At 38.0% G+C, this 15249-nt stretch overlaps 1 protein-coding gene across 16 annotated transcripts in view; it reads right to left on the reverse strand.

The window, feature by feature from the left end:
- Nucleotides 1–15249, reverse strand: part of PCDH15 (protocadherin related 15) — a 739593-nt gene that overhangs the window by 109155 nt on the left and 615189 nt on the right. The gene's annotated exons all lie outside the window — the stretch shown is intronic.

A 15249-nucleotide genomic window follows, 5' to 3' on the forward strand; every position in this document is an offset into this window, starting at 1 on the left:
CTGATACCAAAGTCAAGAATCTTTTTTTTTTTTTTTTAGGATTTTATTTATTTATTCATGAGAGACACACAGAGAGAGGCAGAGACACAGGCAGAGGGAGAAGTAGGCTCAATACGGGGGAGTCCGACGCGGGACTCGACTCTGGAGACCCCAGCATCACATCCTGAGCTCAACTGCTGAGCCACCCAGGCATCCCCAAAGTCAAGGATCTTAAATAATTCATCATATTAGACTTTTAGGTATCTGTCTTTACTCTGCTGTTCTGTTAAGGTAATTTTCATTTTGAATGGTTTTACCGGTAAATTACCCTGTTATAACATTTTCCTTCAAAAGTATTTTTTTACAGAATTTCTCTCTACCTCTGATCCTTTATCCTCACAAGTATCTCAGCATTTGTGGAATATCATATAATAGGAATCCTTCATAAATGAAATTGAGCTGCTGGACTAGTTAGAGTCTGTCTTGTGCATTTTAATAAAACATACATATCACAATCTCTATTAGGGAATCTTGATGCAAGCATATGCCATAAATTAATAAGTGGAAACAGACTTTCAAAATTGAAAGTGACAACATTTAAAAAAAATGATTTCCTTTGAATTGTTTGTCTGTAATTATTTTTAAGATACTGTGTAGGGAACTAATTAGGTACAAGATACCCAGACAGAGAAGGGACAAGATTGATGAATTGAACTCATAAAAGTTCCTGGGGATAAAGAATGAATTAGCCTTGGAAGAAGAATTGACTGCTAGACTTGCCTTTGAGTATGATTAAAAAGAATTTCAGGTTAAATTTATGTTTTTTATCTCTGGAACCTAGCATTTTCGGCATTGCCTTTTTAATGCACATAATACATAAATTAAACTGAAAGGCATGCCTCATAAATATATAAAACTAATAAAATCAGGGAAAGCTTTTGAAAATACTAATTGTGTCGGTTATATAGATAAAACCAAGAAATCCTTTACTTACTGTAATGTCCCTGTTTTCTTCCATAGACAAGTCTTCTCTTTTTATTCAACATTAACCATCATTACTGCATGGCCCAGCTAAGTGTCATCATCATAATTTCTTTAGCTGCCAATTTTCTTGAATATCCGTGATGCTTGACATTTTCATCATCTGCTACCTTTCTTGAAACCCCTGTCTCCGTTGGATAACAGGCCATGATTACATACATTTTACCCCTCTTGTCTATGGTCTCTTCAATTGGCTGTTCTTTTCTCTCATTCACTAAATGAAGGGATTCCCTTCAACTCAGTCTTTCTATCCCTCACAGAGACAAGGGCAGAGGGCCCTGGGAATCATTAATTCTCCTCTTTGGGCAGATTAACAAGTAACCAGGTCATTGGATCTGCGTTGGGTCAATGGATCCCAACTGCCTCTCCTTGGTACAGCTGCTTGGCTTCATCAGCCCCCATGCTTTAGGGCTTGTTTCCTTGACCAGGAGGTCCACTGTTATGAGGTCAGAGAATTTTTCCTTTTCTTCATTTCCAAATTATCTTTAAACATGCAGATTAGTACCATGACGAGTCCCTTGATTTTAGCTCCTCTTATGAGTTCCCTGATTTTAGCTCCTTTTACGGTGTGTTCAAGTATGTGCAGATGAAAGTTCTCTCTGTGGGTTACAGAAGGTAGAGAGGTGTTTTTTTTTCCCCTTTGATGCCTTTCTGCCTGATTTTCCTAATTAAACCTCATTTACACTTATACCATGTGATGCTAGTGAGCCTTTGCATAACAATCCCTTGGCTTAAGTAATCATTCCATATGACATCTTCCAAAATCTAGAAGCCAAATCTTGAACATCCTTCAAAAGCTCAGTTCTTTATTTCCAACTACTTTCTAGACTCAATTTATGTTACCCAGGATCAAAAATATAAAATTATCCTTGATTTGTTTCTTTCTCTTTATGGCCAGTCATCAAGTCCTATCAACTTCTCTCTTACATGTGTCCTACATTTTCCCCATCTCGCTGAGTGGTGGTGGCTACTTTTATATGCCAATTTCACTGAACAAAGAGAAGCCCAGAGAGAATGTAAAACAATTCTGAGTGTGTCTGTGAGGATATTTTGAGATTTGAATCAAAGACCGAGCAAAGAAGATCACCAGCACCAGTGAGGGTGGGCATCTTCCAATCTGTTGGGGGCCTGAACAGTAGAAAAAGATGGAGGAAGAGAGAATATGCTCTGGGCTTGTGTTTGGTCATCCACCTTCTTCAGACACTGGTTCTTGAGCTTCAGACTCAAGACTGGAGCTTACACCATTACCAGTAGCTCTGTTGGTTCTCAGGCCTTTGGTTTTGGACTGAGACTCCATCACCAACTCCCCTGGGCCTCCAACCTCTGGACAGTTGATCATTGGGCTGCATAGTCTCCATAACTATGTGAGCTCATCCTTTATAACGAATCCTTTCTCTATATTTATACATGTATCTTAATCAGTTCTATTTCTTTGGAGAACCCTGAGCGTGATACTGGTTCAGGCCTAGACTATTCTTTTAACATCCATTCTCTCTCTCTCCAAGCTATCCTACATGCTGAGTTAGCCTCTGTCACATTATTTCTCTGCCCCCCTCCCAAACAAACAAGCAAAGACTACAAACATTTATTCTCTTCATCAGTATTTTAAATAGTTGTGAAAATGCACACACATAGACAAGCACACATGGATGCACACACATGCAAGGAATATCCTGAATGTTCATATTCATATTTTGATTATTTCCAGATACCTGAATCCATTAGGTTTGAAGGGCGGAAAAGCACAAAAAATATATCTTCAGACAAGTATCTCAAGTGATTGTCATCAGTTCATTCAAAGACCATTTTTTTTTAAATAGCTTTATGATGTTTCTTTCATTTCTTCCTATTTCTGGTTTCATTAATTCTCTGTTAACCACTATGCTGCTCACTGTCCTCTGGACTCAGTTTGTAAATTCCTTCCCCCAAGCTTTACCTTCCAGTTTTCCTCTTCAATCCTCTGTTCTTCCCTCTTCTACCTGCCCTAACAGAAAGGATTAGGAGACAAAACCAGTTATTGCTTTAACTAAATCTTCATTTCCCAGCTCGGTAAATGACTTAATCACAGTGATTGATTCTCTTTAAGCTCAAACCATGCATATCTATGCTTCTCTTATAACAATTAGCCACATACTTTTTTTTGTGTGTGTGTCACTACTTATTTTTATACTTATGCATCATAGTTTCCTCACTAAAATACAAACCCTTTGAAGACCACGATCTCACCTTGTAGATATTTATCCCTTACAGCATGTAGAAAAAACAAATATGTCTTTCAAGTACGCAACATATTTTTTTAATTTATAGTTTTATCACGACCCCTGTAGCAATAAGATAATGTTTCAGGGGCCATGTGTCAGGAAACATAATCATATTAGCTTGTTTAAAAAAATATAATGAGTATAGTTATTGCAAGTAAAACAATGACTTAAAAATTATCAGTCTGTTTGAAATTATATATATGTCTATATCATAATATGTATATATTACTTTGAAAGTTTATATAATATACAGGTATATAAATATACCCCCCTCACATATATAATTGCTTGGCTTCCTTTCTTTATATATATATATATATATATATATATATATATATATATATGTGTGTGTGTGTGTCTATTAATACAATTTAAGATACTATTCTGAAAAATAAGGTATACATCTTTCCTACATAATAAGCATTCTAGTCCAGGTTCTCATGTCTTTTATATAAATTATCTTGGCTACATGCTCTAATTATGAACACCAGCATCAGTCAAAAAGCAATAATAATTACAACAGGAAGCACAAAGCCTTACCAGTCCATGTCATGTAATCGAAGATAAGTGATACCTGATTTCAGGATCAAAACAACACAGTGTTCTGTATTCCATGCTGTACATCTATTTACCATTTTCATTTTGGAATGCCCTAGGTTCTGTCATTTGGCCACATCTCTAGCATTTTATTATCACTTCATATGCTTAACTCATAAAGTGTCTTTGTGATATAAGTCATAATTGTTGAGAATAGTAATATTATGCTTCTATTAATAATTCCATCAACGTTGGCCAAAGTCAATCATGACAAGATCTAAGAACTAAGTACAATGTGATTTTGAATATAAATAATAGGTGTCCAAAAGGTAAAGTTGAGCAACAGAAAACACAATAGTGTTTCTTTGATAGACAGCATTACAGCATGGCATCAAATATAATTCACCAGGAAAATTCTCTGTCTCCCTGACAAAAAAGTATGCACTATTTTCCCATGAAATAGATTTCCTTCAGACTGTCATTCATACTACTCTTTCAGGATCCATCTCAAACTTCCTATTCTTTGCGTTTCTGTGGCAGAAGCTGAAGCACTACAGAATTGGATATCACCTCCTTACATTTGAGAACTCACAGACTTGCCATAGTTATTCCCCAGGTGACAGGGACACCAGGTGATTAAGGAACTGTGTGAAAAACAAGATGAGTTTTACAATGAGCCTCAAAAAAAGAATTAAGGATTGCTCTGGAGAACAATGGAGGGAATAGTGTAAACAAGAACAGCAAGCTGGACCAATTCCTTGAGATTAAGGGAAGATGCCTCCACCGATATGGAGACTGGGAAATGCAGTGACCTAGCAAATGCTGAGCAGGATGGAGAGACCCTTCCAGGTGAGCCAATGACAGTTACGGAAGGGTTATCCTACTCACATTCCTTCTGTGTGGCACTTTTCCCCATATGCTTTTTATTTTTTAAACATAATGCTGAAATCTATTTTTGTCTAGTTTTTTGTTGTTGTTGTTGTTTTTGTTTCTTCTAAAAAATAATCCGTCAGTACATTTGTCAGCTTGTTAAAGCTGGTTAAAGTAGAATATGTCACTAAAAGAATGTACACTTTCCAATTGTTACAAGAGACAAAAATAAAATAAAATAAAATAAAATAACAGCAACCTAAATCTTCAGCTAAATATCAAAAAGACCCGTGCTTCCTTACTCTATAGAGAATAGCTGACGTCAATCACGTAACAACAGGGTGTGGAAGGCCAATGGCCAAATTCGTCAACAATATGAAGAATCAGCATACTTAGCAGAAAAATTCTGATAATTTCTCCCATACTTTTAGTGGCTGAGATAAATTTTATGCTTATGTTATGCAGATAGTTGCTTCTGTTTTCTATTTCCAGAAACGATGTTTCTCTAATGTATATGACTTAAGAGATTTCACTTTTATGTGTAGTTTCACATGCATTTAACAGAGCTTAGTTGACCTCTGTTGCAATGGGAGTTTATCTGAAAAAAGAAAAAAGGTATATAGTTTCTATTGCATAGTTTTGGGACTCAATTATTAACCAAACGTATGTTGCTCTCAGAAACAGAATATAAGGTTGCAAACATATTTGTGAATCAGCGAATGGGTTCCATCTGAATCTCAGTTTAAATTCTGCCTGAGAAGGCAAAGAAAAAATTAGATTATTAACTATTAATTAAACAAGTTTTCAATAATAAGGAAATTATATCGCCTGTCTTTAGGCCCTGGGGCTTAATCTTATGTATAAGATAAAGAGAACAATTTTATGCATTCCTAGACTCTTAAATATTTTAGTTTTAATTGACCATGGAAATGATACAATATGTTTTCTTTATGGGGGTGCCCAGGTGGCTCAGTCAGTAAAGTGTCTGCCTTCAACTCAGGTCATGATCTCAGGGTCCTGGGATCGAGCCCCACATTGGGCTTCCTGTTCAGCAGAGAGTCTCCCTCTTCCTCTTCCTATGCTCCTGCTCTCTCTCTTTCTCAAAGAAATACATAAAATATTTAAAAAAATGTTTTCTTCATGGAATCTGATTTTTTTCTTCCTAATACATGTGAAGAAATATGTATCATAATCTGTGCTCTCGTTTAGAAGTATTGATCACCGATCTTTGTCATTGGTTCAACACATCACTTTTGGGGTCAATGGAAGAACACTGCCTTGACACACTTGGTTTCTGAAATGGATTAATAAAATTCCATAAACACTTTTAAATCACATTTCCAAGCAAAGCTATTTTGCACAATTCAATTGTTTTCTCGGACAGATAAATTTTTGTTTCATTAAAAATGTAATTGTTTCAACTATGTATTTATATAAGATGCCTAGAAGGTTAGAGACAAAAAGACAATAGGGGATATGATGGTATTAACTTTCAGAAAATAGTCTCCAAGTTTTAAAATAATAAAGTATGGATGTAGTTTCTAAAGCATGGTTATATTTTCATAGAACAAATATAAGACCTTGACCATATCTGGGATTTTAGGACTGAAAAAAACGAATGTGTGAGATGCTGCAATGTTGTCACCCACCTTATATGAGGAACGCCTTTAAGTCACTCAATCACGGATAAAGAGTCATTAGAGTTACTTGTCACAGACCTTCTGTTTGGAACCCGAAAAGCCAAGGAAATGAATTGTATTACAAGCTTGTACCCTACAGCAAACTATAAAATGAAATCAATAGCGTTTGAGTTGTTTTATCACTGGTTTAAGGTTTATCTTAATTGACCTGTCATTTATTCTTGATTGAAAGGCTAGTTATTAAATCAAATCACCATAATCTATTTATAAAAAGCTGTTTTTTTTCCTGCATTTAAAGATAATTATAATTTTACCATAAAAGAAAAATTGCATTGCACATTTTAAATGTGGAATTCCATAAAGCAAACCATACAGCTATGAGCTAGCTATAAAGGTACGTATTATTGCTTTTGCTCTATATCAAGATAAAAAAAATGGTGATGACTTTGTGGCAGAAATATTGATATATGTTTCTGTGCAAGTTCTCCTGGACTCAGGGCCCTTGCAGTCTCTCTGGGAACCATGCTTTTCCATGCTGAAAACCTAGGAGACACTGAAGTGGTCTGGGGAGAACAGAGAACAATGACAGGCACAAAACAGGACTCTTGATTTGGAAGTAACATGAAAGACATTAATGCCTTCACACTTGTCTTTCACTCACAAAATCAAGACACACTTATTTGATCAATGTGAGTGCCAAGCAGGAAAATACGGATACCCGACAGAAGAGGGTTGGAGAAGGGAATAAAACCTGGGAACCTGGAGGATCAGAGAGTTTGTCGTGTAGACTGAGAAATCACCCTCCAGAACTTTCCAGAAGCCCTACAACATGGGCCCCTAGGGGAGCTCCATGCCCACTCCCAGGATCGAAGCCTTGTGCTGGTCCCGTCTCATCTAACGCCTCCCTGAATCCTGGCAATGGAAAGGGAGCAGGTTTGTTACGATGTAGGGCCTCTGGGTGGCACATACGCTGCATGATGGGTGCTGTTCACCTCCTAGTGAGGTCCCTTCACCAACTGGCCTTCGTTTGCAGACGTGCTCATTTCCTGGATAAATCTCCACTGAGTACATGGTTGTGCTATGCCTTTTAGTTACTGGGAGACATCAATCCCCAAAACAGACAGAAATACCTACCCTCAAGTAGCTTAGATTCATCAAAAGTGTTTTAACTACATTCTGCTCTCCAGCTATGCTCACATGGTGCGCTTAATGTGGCCCTAGGAACACAAGGATAAAAGTCTACATTATCTTTTCTTTTTTTTTTAATTTTTAATTTTTTTACATTATCTTTTCTACTCTTCCTTTTATCCTGTTGATTTGAGGCTTTTTTTTCCTGCTGCTGAATAAATGCTCAAGTTACCATGATATTAAAAAAAATTGATTAACAGAAAGTACTATAATCATGGTTAAGTTAAAAATGTTCAATATATTAATCAGTATTTCCAATTTATTTTATTTTTATTTTTTTTAATTTTTTAGTACTTCCAATTTAATTTAAAAGTAAAAACTGCTCTTCCTTCCCATCTCAGGTGTATTCCTAAGAAGTCTGCTGCCTGGGGGGAGGAGGTTATAAAGAAGCTCCTTTTTTCTTGATCAATCAAGCTCCTCTCTGGATCCAGCAGCTGTTTTCCACACACAGGCTGCCATCCTCTGGCCCCTGAGGCTGAGGAGGAAAGGTAGGTAAGGGAGGCAGGGAAGTTCTGATGGACAGATCACTGTTGGGAAGTGGCCCGACACCCTTTGGACAGGACTATGCTCTGGGCCACAACTGCAGTTGGGGTGGCTGTTTCACCTGCTTTTATCTCATCCCCTTAGTAGAAAGTCCAGCCTCTCTCCAGCTTTAATTTTTGCTTTTCTCCCTCATGCAGGTGCTCCTACTGCACATCCACAAAGTCTGGCATTCACCTGTGTCCCAAACCTAGACCTTGGGTGGCATTCACTGGCCCTCTGATGCAGGCTGGGTCTGACATGGCCGTGGTTTCCCAGTGCTCCAGCCCCAGGAACCGCTTGTCAGCACCCCAGATCCCTCCAGCAGCTCCTGGACATGAATGCTCTGTGCTCCCCCACCCCCGAGACACAGCCACCCCAGTCTACTTGGTCCTAACATGACACCTGAGATAGAACAGTTTACGCTCTTTTCTGGGGGTGGATGTTGGTGGAACAGAACGCAAACACCATTTTGCAACCTTTTCCTCCCAAATGAATACCTCAGATAAGATCATTTCGAAACCTCCATTCACTTGATCTTTTTTTATTTATTTTATTTTTATTTTTTATTCTCCTTGGGAGTCAGAGTTCATTGAGTGGTGAACTGCCGACCTGTAGGTTTTACCTTAAATACCTTTAACAACCTCTGCTTATTTCTCACACATCTCTCTGTTATTTTAGGTCTATCATATCTTGGTGCTTTTTCTCAATTTCCAATTTAACTCTGGTTTTCTCATCCTTTCTAACTATCAGAAAGGGAGACAGAACATGGAAGACTCCTAACTCTGGGAAACGAACTAGGAGTGGTGGAAGGGGAGGAGGGCAGGGGGTGGGGGTGACTGGGTGGCCGGCACTGAGGGGGGGACTTGATGGGATGAGAACTGGGTGTTATTCTGTATGTTGGCAAACTGAACACCAATAAAAAATAAATTTATTATTAAAAAATAACATGTTCACTTGTAGTATTTGGAACTGTCCTTTCAAAGCTCTTCTGCTCATGCTTCTGGGTATGGCTTACAGGTCTATGCGTTTGAGAAGACTTCTCCAATCATTCAGATGTCAGCTGCTTGCTCTTTTGTGAACACGTCACTGTGTCACCAGCAGCAACTACACCCCGTGACAGAGGAGCGCTTCATTGTCACCAGCTGCGAACGTGTCTGTCTGGCATTGAACAAAGGGATCCCGAAAGTAGCAGCTTCATCTCATTATCTTTATATCCTAAAATCCTATTACGATACCTGGCATATTATAAATGTTAAGAATCAATGTCAAGACCGTGGAATGGCCTAGCACTCAAAGGAAAACAAATCTCTGCAAGTCCTGGACTAGTCAGTGATATGCTAAGTCTAGAGCTTATTGAATAGGAAGGAAGGGGAAAAAAAGAGAGAGAGAGAGAGAGAGAGGAATCTATCATTCCATCACATTTTTATCTTGTTGGGATACATTTTTTCCACCTACTTTTATTTTAGCAGTAAGCTCATGAACTAGGTAGGAGACCCATTCTCTTCACGTTTATTTTTCCATCCTCTGGAAAATTTACTCTTTAAAAATGCTTGCCATTAATTTGGATTATTTTATTCATCATTCGTTCATTCTTTTGGTCATATGTTTAGTATAATTGCCCAATATGATTAATGGAGTTTAAAGATAAAAACAGGGATCCTTGGGTGGCGCAGTGGTTTAGCGCCTGCCTTTGGCCCAGGGCGCGATCCTGGAGACCCGGGATCGAATCCTACGTCGGGCTCCCGGTGCATGGAGCCTGCTTCTCCCTCCTCCTGTGTCTCTGCCTCTCTCTCTCTGTGTGTGACTATCATAAATAAATAAAAATTAAAAAATAAAATAAAATAAAATAAAATAAATAAATAAAGATAAAAGCAGTTAAGAAAGGCAAAATATATTCAGAAGCCCTATATGAGAAACCTAAAGCACATGAATGAAAACTTAATCCTAAACTTGGTAAGAGCTAACACAGTATGAAAACCTGAGAGGGTTACAGAGCTCTTGTTCTCTAAATTTCATCAACTGTGAAACAATTCCACTGATTCAACAATTATTTCTAATATCCTTGGGTTAAAATGTGTATTTAGAGAATTGAAGATGATTAAGGTGAAATGTAATATTTGAATCTTCCTGAATTGTCCTACAGATAGTCAAGGATTTGAATGGCCAAGTATTGGGGGCAGTATACCATGAGTCTTGCACCCCCAAGTGTCTTGCTGAGTATGTCAAAATTGCACTGTGTGGGGCAGCCCCGGTGGCGCAGCGGTTTAGCGCCGCCTGCAGCCCAGGCGTGATCCTGGAGACCCTGGATCGAGTCCCATGTCAGGCTCTCTGTATGATGCCTGCTCCTCCCTCTGCCTGTGTCTCTGCCTCTCTCTCTCTCTCTGTCTCTATGAGTAAATAAATAAATAAAATCTTTAAAAAAATTGCACTGTGTGGACCTTTTTTTTTCTTACCAGGGACACAGAACTATTTATGCAGCAGCAGTTCTGAAAAGTGAGAAAATGTTTTGCAGAAATGCATCATGCAGTCCAGCATTTTCCCTGATCTCACTTTCTAGGAAGACGGCCAATGCTTGCTATAAATGTGGCGGAGTCTCTGAGCTCCGTGTCCCCTCCCCCCACTGTGGTGCAATCCATTCAGGGCACATCTCCCTGGCCCTACACCTGCTGTGAGGTGTGGAGCTCAGGGACCCTGTTGCATGCTGAGCGCCCACGCTGATACACCTGCTAATACTTTCCTTGTGAGTAAGGAGGCCCTTAGTCTCTGACCCAGGAGTCTCTCTTTAATCAGTGGCTATAGAACTAAATCGTTAACATGTACAGTTATTTCTGTGGGAGTCTCTTGCTTCTAGATCTCCTCACTATCACATTTATGTAATAGGGATAATATCCTAGCCATCAACCCAAAAATCCACAGATAATATCTCTAAGTAAATGTGGCAACAAGCTAACCTCCAAATCACAGAGTATGAGCACCTGGAGAAAACAACGGATGGAAACAAGATCTCTGTATTATTAGCAAGTATGAAAACAGTGACTGTTTTTAGGGATGTTGAGGAAAGGCTAAACATTACTGTTGCCCTGAGAGCCAGCAAGTCTCAAAGTTGCCAACTCACATTAAGTGGAAAAATGACTCAGATAATCTGAAAGTAATAGACAAAACTCACACTAAAGAGAGAGGAGCAACTCTAGCAGAATATAACCTGAGTAGGAAAGGCACAAGAGGAGAGAGAGAGAGAGAGAGAGAGAGAGAGGTTCTCCAATGAAAGTGGGAGTCCAGAAAAAAGCAAGCAGATTTCTAAAACTAGGATAATATTTCATTACTTTGTAAAAATAACTGAAAACATAGTCTAGAGCTAGAAATGCTGTCTTAGCCCACATTCCTTTTTTTAAGACTTTGGAAAAACTAATTTCACTGAAGCATGAAAAATAGAAAAGGTGGTCAAAGCCCACAAGGTAAACAAAAACAAAAACAAAACGGTGATCAAAGCAACAGCTCTTAAAAAATAAAGGTATTTGAAAAAGAAATATGCAAACCGTATCTTAGTATGTCGAAACAAACTAGTTTATAAAGAGAAGCTGTGAAAGAAAAACATATATCAGAATTTAGAAAAACTCATAAATTAAACATCTAAAAATCTAAATGTAATAAAGAATGATATAGATAATGAGATAGAAAGGGATACAATAGATGGGAAATGATTCATTACTTGTGTAAGTAGGAGTGTCCAATGATGAAAAGCAACTTAACAAAACAAAAAAATACAAAATTTAGAATTCAGGAAAATTTTTCTGAAATAAGGAGTTGAACACATATATTCTGTAAATGGGCAGAAAATGACTCACAATAGCCAAAATGGAGACACATTACAATACAACTACTGATAAAGAAAAAAAGAATAAATTCTGTGGAAATTCAGAAATAAAACCCACACCCATTGGAAAAGAAAACGAGTTTGTCATTTTCCTTCTAGACAGTGATACTTTATGGAAGAAGAAAAAAACCAGAGCAAGATATTTAAGATAAGTAAAGAGAAAATATGAGTCAAGGCTTTTTTTTTTTTTTTTGAAGATTTTATTTACGTATTTGAGAGTGAGGGGGAGAGAGAGAGAGAGAGATTGAGAGCACAAGTCAGGGGAAGGGGAAGAAGGAGAGGGAGAAGCAGGGTCCCTACTGGGCATAGACCCAGACTCTGGGCTCCATCCTATGACCCAGGGATCATGGCCTGAGCTGAAACCAAGAGTTGGACACTTAACCGACTGAGCCACCCAGAAATCCCAAAGCTTTTATATCTTGCCAAATTTATGTTCAAAGTTCAGGTACACAGATAAACTGTCATTAATGCACAAAAATGTAGGAAATGCTGTTCTTCTAAGGCTACTGTGTGGAGTCTACTAGAGGACAAACTGTAGACAACTAGATGACATTATCTTATTGATATTAACAGGAAGAGAATGGTATTTCTTCAAATGGGATGTGTGGGAAAAGGAAATAGATGAAACAGTAGTATTGCTCACAGTAGGAGATATACAAACAGTAGGGGAGGTGCCAAACGCACTGTGTAGAGTAAAAATTAGAGAATAAAGTCAAACTCTGGCCCACAGATTGTTGCGGTGAGTAGAATTTTGTTGGAGCACAGCCATACCCATTGCTTCGTTGTTGAACAACCTGCCATTTTGTTTACATATTGTCTCTCCCTTCTCAGCTACCACGGGACTGAGTAGTTCCACAGAGACCAAATGGCCCATAAAACCAAAATGAGTTGTGATCTCAGTGGTCACATTTGGAGGCTGATAGTGAATCAATGCTTTACTTTGAAAACCAGAAAATAAATGGGAAGAATCAAACTTTTCTTTTTTCCTGTCTTTCCTATAGGAGGAGAACCTCAGGGTAGTCACATATTTGATGTGGAAATGTTTCTCTTTATGAAAATATTTGGGTAAAGATACAGAAGAAATGGAAGGATGGAATCAATAGCTAGGACATGACTACCAGGGGTTGCGGCCAGCAGGAAGGGAGAGTCATAGGGACTGGTGTGCCTTGCTGAGAAAGCACTAAATATCACCTACAATTTATTTGTTTAAAAAACACACATACACACACACTAAATCTAACCAAGCCTCGGGCTCTAATTACTATTTTACAGAAAATAAAGGCGATAGAGAAATATATGACGTGACCTCTTGGAGGCATGCTCATTGAAACCCAGGCTTCAGAAATCTCGCTTCTCAAACAAACAAACATTAAAGGAAATTAAAAGGTGTGTTGAGAGAGAAGCCTATATTTTAAAAGAACACTTGAAATACTTTTCAACCAATTGCAATATATAGACTTTATCAGGATTCTGATGGGAATAAATTTTTAATGTAATATTGACTGGACACTCAATGATATTGAAGGATTTTTATTAACTTGTGGGGAGTAATAATGATATTGTGATGAAGTCTTGAGCCCTTATCTTTAATAAATACATATTGAGATATTTGCAGATGAAATATCGTGTTTCTGATGTGCTTCAAAATAATAAGGGAAGGAGCGGTTGAGAGCCCTTCCCAGGACTTGATAATAGTGAAGTTGGGTAGTTGACACTTGGAGGTTCATTATATTATTCTCTGGAATTTCACGTACATTTGAAACGTCCATACTAAAAGAGTAGAATGTTCTAAAGATCGCTGGTTTCAAAAATGAGTTCTGAAATTGTTCCGTTTTAATTATAAAATTGCTTTTAAATGTTAAATCCAGTTACAGCATGATTTAAAAACTCACTTTGAAAATGATTTCATTAACAAATTGTTGGCAAAGAGATTATAATAAAATACTTCTTCAATGAGTCTCCTCTTTTGTTTATTGCCTCTGTTCATGTGACATATGGCGGAGTCGAAGACCATGGTGTAGTTAATTCTAAAGCAGGGATAAACCTTTAGACAACTAATTAATTAACCTAATTTACATAATGGTTGTATTTTTGCATAGCTAATGAACGAGGGATTGAGTAAAGGTCATTAACAGTCATTTATAAATGAAACTATGTTTTAAATACATGAGTTTGTATTTCAGACTCAAGAAGCGGAGGTTAGTCATGAAAGGTGAATAACAATAGTAAAAGCATCAGGGATTAAACAAACTAACTTTAGCTTCTAGACCTCATGCATGTCTGAGAGACCACTTCACAAATCTGCTAGCTGGCCTCAGCTCCCCATGCACACTTAGGCACACGCAAGTATACATGGGTTTACCAGCTAACCTTGCATTAGCCTTAGATTAGATTTCCATTTAAATAATGAGAACTAGTTACCTCATATTCACCCAGGAGTCAGCACCATGTCTTTATTCCTAGAAATTGGAGCTACTTCCTGAAAAATGCTAAGTTCTATGACCTAAATATTGAGCAGATTTTTCTTTCTAAATCGAACTGTTCTCCTTTTTTTCCTTTAAAGAAAGATGACAAATACAGTTTTGAAATAGCTCCCACGTTTCCCTCAGTTGCAATACGGTAGTTTGCATTACACAATTTAGAACTACTCTCACCTTTTGACTCCTGTTTTTTTTTTTTTTTTTGACTCCTGGTTTAGTCAATTCAATTGACAAGCTCCCTCTATAGTTTGTTAAAATATAATTGCCCGTCGCTTAAAGATTTTAAGAACTCAAGAAACGGGCCTGCTAAGTTTTGAAACGATTTAATTGTGCAAGTGATGAATAATCATTGAAGACGACTGAATTCCCTTAATTCCAAAGACATACAGTGTATAATCTGATTTTTTTTTTTTTCCTAAATGACCTGGTGTGCCTTTCTAAGCAACTGTGTAGCCTTCTATGCCAGGTCAGTAGGTGATATAAATCAGTAAGTGAAATAAATATAAAGGAGTGATTACTTTTAGGATCATCAATTACTGCACTGGTAGAGAAAATTCTAGGGTACATCTTTTGCATATTCCATCCACCTTGCTTTCCTTTCCACCCCCACCTGGGATCTTTTGCTCTAGCTACACACCTGCACCCTCACCTGGGTTCTCACAAGCTCTTCATTTCCCCTCCTCCCCTTCTAAAATGCCAATGGATAGGGTGCTGGCATAGGATGTCCAGGAAGGGCCCGGGGGCTGAAGGAAACTGGGTCCCAGCCTGTTTCCCACCTCACGCTCTCTCTGGGGCTCCGTTCCACTAATAGTTAAATTAAATTTGGTCTTCTCGGGTCTTCTAGATTCTAAAAGAGT

This window comes from Nyctereutes procyonoides, unplaced genomic scaffold, assembly GCF_905146905.1.
Source record: "Nyctereutes procyonoides isolate TBG_1078 unplaced genomic scaffold, NYPRO_anot_genome, whole genome shotgun sequence".
NCBI lineage: Eukaryota > Metazoa > Chordata > Mammalia > Carnivora > Canidae > Nyctereutes > Nyctereutes procyonoides.